We start from the raw sequence: 9,068 nt of genomic DNA on the forward strand, positions 1-9,068 counted from the left end.
TTGTGGCATGGATTCCACAAGGTGTTGGAAACATTCCTTCGAGATTGTGGTCCATGTTGACATGATTGCATCGCATAAGTGATGCAGATTTTATCAGCTGCACATTCATGCTGTGAATAGCATCCCAGTGGTGATCTGGTGACTGTGGAGGCCATTGAAGTACACTGAACTCATTGTCATATTCATAGAACTTGTTTGAGATGACTTGTGCTTTGTGACATGGTACATTATCAGGCTGAAAGTAGCCATTCTAAGATGGTTAACCATGGCTATAAAGTGATGCACGTTCCAGTTCAAGTTCAAGTGCTCAGCAACGATACTCATATAGGCTGTGACATTCAAACAACTTGTATTAAGGGGCCCAATGTGTGCCAGGAAAACATGTACATCACCACCACCAGCCTGAAATGTTGGCAGGTTGGCACCATCAATTTATACCAAATTCTGACCCTAACAGAAGACATCCAGATTCTCAGATTCTTGACTCTTGGCTGACAGGAGTGGAAAGAACCTGACGTGGTCATCTGCTGTTGTAGCCCATCTACCTCAAGGTTTGGTGTGATGTGCAATCTGAGATGCTTTTTGGCCCACCACGGTTGTAAAGAGTTGTTATTTGAGTTTCTGTAGCTTTCCTCTCAGCATGAACCAGTCTGGCCATTCTCCTTTGAACTCCTTTGAACTAACAAGGTGTTTCCACCCGCAGAACTGCCACTCACTGGATATTTTTTGTTTTCAGCATCATTCTGTATAAACCCTGGAGACTGTCTACGTGAAGATCCCAGAAGATCAACAGTTTCTGAAATGCTCAAACGAACCAACAACCATGCCATGGTCAAAGTCACTGAAATGACTTTTTTTCCATTTCTGTTTGATGTTCTGTCTGAACACTAACTGATGTTCTGGTATCTTCATGATTTTATGCATTGTACTGCTTCCACATGATTGGCAGCCTGGATAATTACATGAATGAGCAGGTGTTTGTAATAAAGTGTCCAGTGAGCGTGTACTTTATTATAATGTTTGAAGAGTTGATTGTGTTTGCCCTTCTTTCAGGAGTGCTACAGAATCAGTCAGTCAGTCTTGAGCAGACTCGTCGTAAGAACCTGAATGCTTCAGAGGGCCGTAAACCGTCAGTACAGACTCAGAAACAGCATGTCAGACCTCATAATCCAGCAAGCAGATGATGTGTTTCTTTGGTCATATTTTATTACATTCCTACCTCTAATATCTTTCTAGAAAAGAGCTTCCATTTCCCTTTCTGCTTGACCAAAATTCCCATCTAAAATTCCCATTACTCATAAATGGCTCAAATAAAGATGAAAATAGTTGCTTCTCTGATGGTGAGCGATTGCATCAGAACTAACTTAGGGGTTTCACACAAACAGGGATGAATACTTATGCAATCCTAACTTTTTATTTGTAAAGAATTTTGTAAACTATATAAATGTTCCACTTACTACAATATAATGGGCTATTTTGTGTTTCTGGTTGTGACACTACGAAATGTATAGAGCTTGGAAGCTGACAAAAGTATCTGAATATGAATTTAGTATACTCGAATTATAGTCATGTCACCTTAAAAAAATGTTATTTTTATATTTAATACATTATAAATTTTATCTCTGTTTTTCCTTAACTTGCTTGAACTTGTTTGAACTTATCCAGGTTTCCCATGGAAAAGTAGATGTTTTCAGAGTGGTCAAACTCAGCAATCAAGGGCAGTTCAAATCAAGGGAAGGGAAGGGAAAGGAAGAGGGAATAAAAACAGAGGAAGAGGAATGAGGTAAGTCCATCAAAAGCTTTGAAGTTCTTCTCAGATAGCTACTTTTCTACAGTGATATTAAGCACTCAATGTTTAGTATATGCCCAGTGTAACTATTTAGTAGTTACTATTTATTTAGTAACTATTTAGTAGTTACTATTTAGTACTATTTATTTGTAGTGTTACTTAGTGCTAGTTAGGTTACGCTAATGTTAGGTTGCTGGCAATCGTTAGCATCTAAAAGTCCAGTCATGGTAGGCCCCAGTACCTCATTTAACACATCTGATTACACTCATCGGATAACTCCCAAGACATTTATGGGCAGAATTCGGTATTAGAAGAAGGTAAACACAAATCTCCGAAGGGTTGTGTGGCCCTGCAGGCCTGAGTTTGACACTCCTGGGCTAAATCAAAGCCTGTATGGAGTGTTATATTATAAGAATGTTGGCTAAATCTTACTTGATGCATTTTAATTTAATGATAAAATTGCACCAGGTTCTCAGGCTCTCAGGGACACTCTATGTCCATGTCAAAACAGCTAACGATTGCTAGCAAGCTAACATTAGCATAGCTTAACTAGCTAGGCATATGCAGTACTAAGTGTTAAACATCATTAATGAAAACTAGCTATTTGAGAAGAACATAAAAGCTTTAGAGGCGCTTTTTTTACTGCACCCAACAGCTCGTCTAATCTCTTCACTTCATATTCACGGTGTGAGTGTGGCAGAAGACTGTGGCAAATCCTAAGTTTGACCGTTTCCTTGGGAATCCTGGATGAGACACCTTTGACCTAATTTACATAAAATTTGTCTTTCTAAGATTTGAATTTTTTGGCATTTGTATGTAGCTTTTAGAAGTTTTCAATCTGAAATCATACCCCTAACAAGTTCAAAACCAAGGAAAATTTATCAAATACACCACAGAAAAAAAAAAAGAATGACAGGTGACATGTCTATAATTCATGCCATCTGAGTTTTATGCCATGAATTTTGTGTTGTCTATAATTCAAATATACAAAATTCATACTGAAATACTTTTGTCAGCTTCCAAGCTTCATAAAAATGTGGAAAAGTGTAAGGGCTGTGAATATTTATGCAAAGCTGTATACACTGTATACATTGCTTATAAAAAAAAAATTAGTTTAATAAATCCTTCTCTCCCTTTTTATGCAATAAGATAATGTATGATGTGGTTCTGAAGATTAAGGGATGACGATTAACAGCACAACATGTGAAGAATGCATTGTGCATACCTTGGAGGAATTAGTTCACAATATATTGTAAAAAAAAAAAAAAAAAAAAAAAAAAAAGTTTGCTGTCACTCTATCTATCCAGGATGTAGTGATCTACGTGGAGGTTCTATAAAGCCAATACTTTATAGAAATGTTCAGTCCAGTTCAGAAGTATAATCTTTTTTATAATCAATCGTGAGTGATATTAATATAAAGGGTTTGAGATGGCTGGGTATTGATAATGAAGATCATTAGGTAGTGCTACAGTAGGGGAGAGGGGGAAGTTGAGGCCCAGGATCACAGATATGACCAACTAAAAATGATGCATGTGCAGACAAAGCAAAAGCATGATAGTCACTGTCAATGTGGACATGTATCACCATGCAGTGCAGTTTATTAGTTGTAGTGTGGGTTCTTTGAATGATTTTATATTGGATTTTTTTTTAAGCTTTTGAGATGAAGTTTTGGGGTCATAGAGAATATGAATAACAAAGTGTTATTGCATATATATATATATATATATATTTATATATATATTTGTTTTTTCCAATTAAGATCACATGGATGTTTTATATCCACCAGCTTGAAATGATATTGTGCTGCAGTTAAAGTAATAAATGAATTAGGCTAATTACCATTTAAATTGGTTTGAGTACTAATTTAGGTTATTCTGTGTTTGTCAGTGACTACATTTTATGTATCTTCATTTGATGTCTATGTATTTGACTTTTCCCCTTTATAAGGCATGTAGGAGTAGTAAATTTCCAGTTGTTTTTCATTTAGGCAGTTTATCTCCATCCTCCGTCTCACTCTACTTCTGAGCACCAGCAGACCTGCTTTGACATTTAGTAACAGATGATGTCATCGCAGTCAACTGTGATTGGCTTGTATGAATACCTGTTTGTTACCACGATTCACTCAGCTGGGAGAGAATTGATGAAACTCTCAAGGCGCAGGTTTATATTTAGAAAGGTGTAGGCAAGGGTGTTGTGCCAACATTTATGCTCGTTTCCATTTTTGCTTAATTCTGCCAGCCTGAATGTGTAGATGTGGAAGTAACGTCTCAGGAAGGCAGCAGCCTTTCAGATAAAGAGCCTTCTAGAAACCCACAGCCAATCTCTTATCTTTCCATTTTCTGTCTCCTGTCTTCTGTATACAGTCATTAATGTGGTTGTAATTTTCGGTAAGAACTTGGTCCTGAGTGTGGGAGCATTTTTGCTGCTCCAGACATATTTCTGCAACATGTGGGTGGAATGCAGCTGTGCAGCAGTGACTGAAATGTCAGCAAGCAGTTTTGTCTGTTGTGCCCATGGTGATCATGCAGAACAAATATTTCCTCTGATCTTTTAAACAGGTAGTTTATTTGTATGAAATGTTGAAGACTGCTGTCTGGAAAGTGTAAAGAATTAAATGATGATTAACATGTGCTGTAAAACTCAGCAGTAAGCTTTGGTAGCACTACTGTGATGATGTGGTTAGAGTGCAACAACAACTTCTTTCTTTATGAAGGAAGTGAAAATTCAAAAAAATGCAAAATATTTTCCATAATGACACAAAATGTGGTCTTGTTGAATCTTCTGCTACACATACATAAATGTATTGATGTTTAGTCATTAAATAGGAGGTATATACAAGAATAAGGAAGCTGCTTTTTAGTTTGATTTCTGAAAATGACCAGCATTACCATATCCTGCTCTAAGCACTGTACACACTAATATCATCACACTCACTGCTTTTTCTTAATGAACGTCAAAGAATATACAAACTAAAATCTTTAATATGTCCTACTTAGAGTTTCACATGTTGTCCCCATGTCCATGTGGGTTTCCTCTGGGTTCTCTTGTTTTCCTCCCACCTCCCATAAACATTGGTGTATTGGCTACACTAAATTGCCCCTAGGTGTGAGTGAGTGGGTGGATGTTTGTGTGCACGGTGATGGACTGGCATCCCATCCAGTCCCCAAAATTTCCACCTCACGTCCAGTATACCTTGGATGTGCTCTGGATCTCTGGCTACTGAAGATGAATACTGAATCTCTTGATTAGCAAACTCATTTAATTCAGCTGACGGATTTGCCTTCTAGTGGTATTTTCATGATATTAAAGGAAAAAACAGTTTAAATCTTTGCATATTTACAATATGCATGGATTAAAGACGGAACGTGTCTTTTTGTATCATCATTCTTTTTCTGTAAAATAGTTCATTTTATAGAAAATTTGTGTATAGTCATGGGAAAAAAACACAAAAGTTCTCGAACAATATTCTTTGGACTGATGAGACCAAGGTGGAGATGGTTGATCATCATACACAGCGCCATATTTGGCGAAAGCCAAGCACAGCGTATCACCACAAACACTTCATACCAACTGTGAAGCATGGTGGTGGAGGGATGATGATCTAGGCTTGTTTTGCAGACACAGGACCTAGGAAACTTGCAGTCATTGAGACAATGACGAACTCCACTTTATATCAGAATATTCTTGAGAGCTTGAGCAGCTTAAGCTGTGCCAAAACTGTGTCATGTAACAGGTCAATGATCCCAAGCACACCAGCAAATCGACATCTGAATGGCTAAAAAAAAAATAAATCAAGGTCAAGTCAAAATCCAGACCTCAACCCCATTGAGATGCTGTGGCTGGTTATTAAGAGAGCTGTGCATAAACAAATTCCCTCAAACATCAATGAGCTGAAGCAATGTTGTAAAGAAGAGTGGGCCAAAACTTCTCTGAAATGATGTGAGTCTGATAAACTCCTACAGAAAACATTTACTTTAAATTATGGTTGCTAAAGGTGGTTCTACATGTTACTGAATTATAGGGTGTACTTATTTTTTCCCACCTGGTTTCTGTTGGTGTTGGTTTACTATTTGAGGAAAAATGAGTACATATTTAAATCTGTTGTCGTCACCTGAGGTTATTTGCTTGTGTATAGAAGTTGGTGAGGACCATACAATTGTTATTTAGGCTCTGATAAATGAAAACATAGAACTTGAAGGAGGGTGTACTTTCTTTTTCCCATGACTGTATGTTAGATTGGGATCTAACATGTTTCACAACATTACATAAAACTATAATGTGTTAAAAAGTAAGATGTGTCTTTCTTTAAGTAATTAAAATTCATTTGTTGGCAAATTGCTGTGGTGTAAGAGGAATAAAACATTTTGGGATGTGCTGTTATAGGAAAATAATAAACCGCATGATAATGTGAAAATAGTGCACCACCACCAACTGTTACATACATCATAATGGAGTAGAAACTAATTTATCTTGTGAACATATAACAACATTAAATGTAAGTATAAATGGTTATACATCATGATGTGTTGTTCATTAATAAATTAAGATTTGTAATTGTTGGCAAATTGCTGTTGTATAAGAGGAGTAAAGACTTCGCGGCACGCTGTCATATGAAAAATAATCTGCTTCATATTGGAGCAACTCACACCACCCCATCATGGATTATATACCTATACCAGTATGCCTCATCATGTTTTATTCCTTTCTTAAATCACAGATATTTTAATATATTAAATAAATGATTAAAATGGCTGTAAATGTCACTTTCATTGTTGAAAACTATTCTTCAATGATATGCATAATATGCATAATACAATATATAATTATGCATAATACAATATGCATAATGTGCTGAGAGCTTGACAGAATTTAAGTTGTATTAAAAGAACTATTTTATGATTCAGAGGTTTATACAGTTTTCCTGAGAAGCCTGTCTATTTTTCATCTGCCATATTGGGAGCTTTGCTTCCTTTTTTGTCATTACTGGTTCCTAAAAACTGAGTCAAATAGAATATGAAAACTCATTCTCATAATTACACACAGCATAACAGAATAAATGCATAATGCAGAAATTACGAGTGTATGTGTGTGTGTGTGTGTGTGTGTTTCTCATCATAATGCCTGTCTATTAAAGAGTGCTTTATTTGCTGAAGAGGATGGAGACACAAGTGCCCTCTCCCTGTGGAACTGAGTCCATGCACAGTGTGGGTGTGAGAGAGCAGAATTCTGAGTACAGGCCCTGTTCACCTCTCAGTACTTATAATTCAGTAACTAGCACTGTTAAGAGGCCCATTGCAGGGATGCTGATGAATCGCTTACTTGTTCTATGGCACAGAGAGGGGATGAGGCTTGCAATCATTTTGCTTCTGATTACAACTCTTCCCTTTTTGTGATTACCCCACCCGCCACCCCACCAGAGGCACGGTCACTCTCCTCTTATGAGAATTGTGTTCATTTAATGAACCTTCAACTCTAAGCACCAGATAAAACTATGTGCTCTGCACATCACTTTATAAAGGGCAAAACAATTGTTGCAAAACAAAATATCCTTACTTCTTGTCTATTATGGTTTCATATATGGTATATATGCTACACTATTCATAAAAATATCATACTGCCTTTGATCTGGCTGTTTGTTTCCATGTATCATAATGTGAAATAGACTGAATATACTGTAAAGTTAGGGCGTGGTTCCAGTGATAGTGAACTTACTGCCATAATTAACCCTAATTACATTGTAGTAATGACAATCTTGGGCCATTTATGGACTATTTTTATTCATATTCTTGGGCAACCCTTAAAATGTGACACTTTTTGAAAAACACCTTCAATAACAAATAAAGCCTGAGGGGAACAGCAGCCAGTATGAAATGGTAATGACAATAATGCTCTCAGAGGATAATAAATAATTGGCACTATGCTAAACTCGCAAACAGCCTATTTTGATAAGGCTGATCAATTTAAAATAGCATGCACAAAATAGTAAACATGCAGTTAATGCCATGACTGAGCCTGTCTGATAAACAGTAATTGTGCAACTGTACAGTGAATGTCACAAGGATCTTGGGCTAGAGAAAACAAAAACAACTCCAGTTAAATAAGCAGAATTGAATGAAGCCCAGTTAGTATGTTCTTTTCCTAAACAACGGCACTATTCATTCGGGGTCAGTGAAATGACAGAATTAGTCCAGGGTAAGCAGAAAATAACGAAAGGCCAGAGACGCCTGTATTAAGAGTTCTGTGGGGAGCAGCCAGTGTGCTTTTAATATACACTTTTGTGGTTTATAATACTGATTGAGAAAACTAACTTATTAAGTCATGTCAGCTCCTTTATCTCCATTACAAATGAGTGACAATTTCTAACATCATGATTTTTTTTTCTTCTGAAATTCCAGTCTCAGTATGTTGCATATTCCTACACTGCTTATAAGGTTTGTACTGTTTGCTTAAGGACCAAAGCCAATAAAAATATTCCAGAGGAATCAGTTATCTCTCTGCACCCCGGGCCTCCTAACAGAGTCCTGCTTGAACAATAATTCAATAGTATACCATAAATACTGTACATTACCCAGTGCTAGTATTTTTTAAGCCTCAGTTGGGAGATTGAATTGCAGATAAATATTGTTGCCTATCTCTAATGGAATCTGAGACAAGAGCCTTTTTTTAAGATGTCACAATTTCTTATTTAGTGAATTCAGAATGTGCTACTATTATAATGTAAATAGCAGTCTAACAGTAACCCATGATAACATTAAAAGGATTGAAAGCTAAAGGCTAAAGTTGGTTGGAACGCAAATGACATGGTGGTGTTACATCAAATTCACATTCATTATTGGTTGATATAATTAATTATTTTATATATGTGTTCATTTATTTGTATATATCTTACATATCTTGATAATTTTCTCCCAGAGAGACTGAATCACCATTTCCTCAGTGCAGGCCATAAAGTGAAGGTAAAATTTTATGCCTCACTCTAACCTACCCTGTGCCAAGTATCTTTGTGTTTGTTATCCTGAATTTGATACAGCTGGTTAGAAAGCCCTTCATGAGCCAGCCAAGTCAGTCTCTGTTATAGAAGAGAAAGCACAAAAAAAAATGCAGGTCATGGACTTCCCTGCTCTGCTGTACTCTGTACACTCATCAGAAAATGTGTTGACAAAATTAGCAGTAAAAATAAAATTATATTATATATGTATGTGTGTGTGTATGTATGTATGTATTATATATATATATATATATATATATATATATATATATATATATATATATATATATA

This window comes from Pangasianodon hypophthalmus, chromosome 7 (genome assembly GCF_027358585.1).
Source record: "Pangasianodon hypophthalmus isolate fPanHyp1 chromosome 7, fPanHyp1.pri, whole genome shotgun sequence".
Lineage (NCBI taxonomy): Eukaryota > Metazoa > Chordata > Actinopteri > Siluriformes > Pangasiidae > Pangasianodon > Pangasianodon hypophthalmus.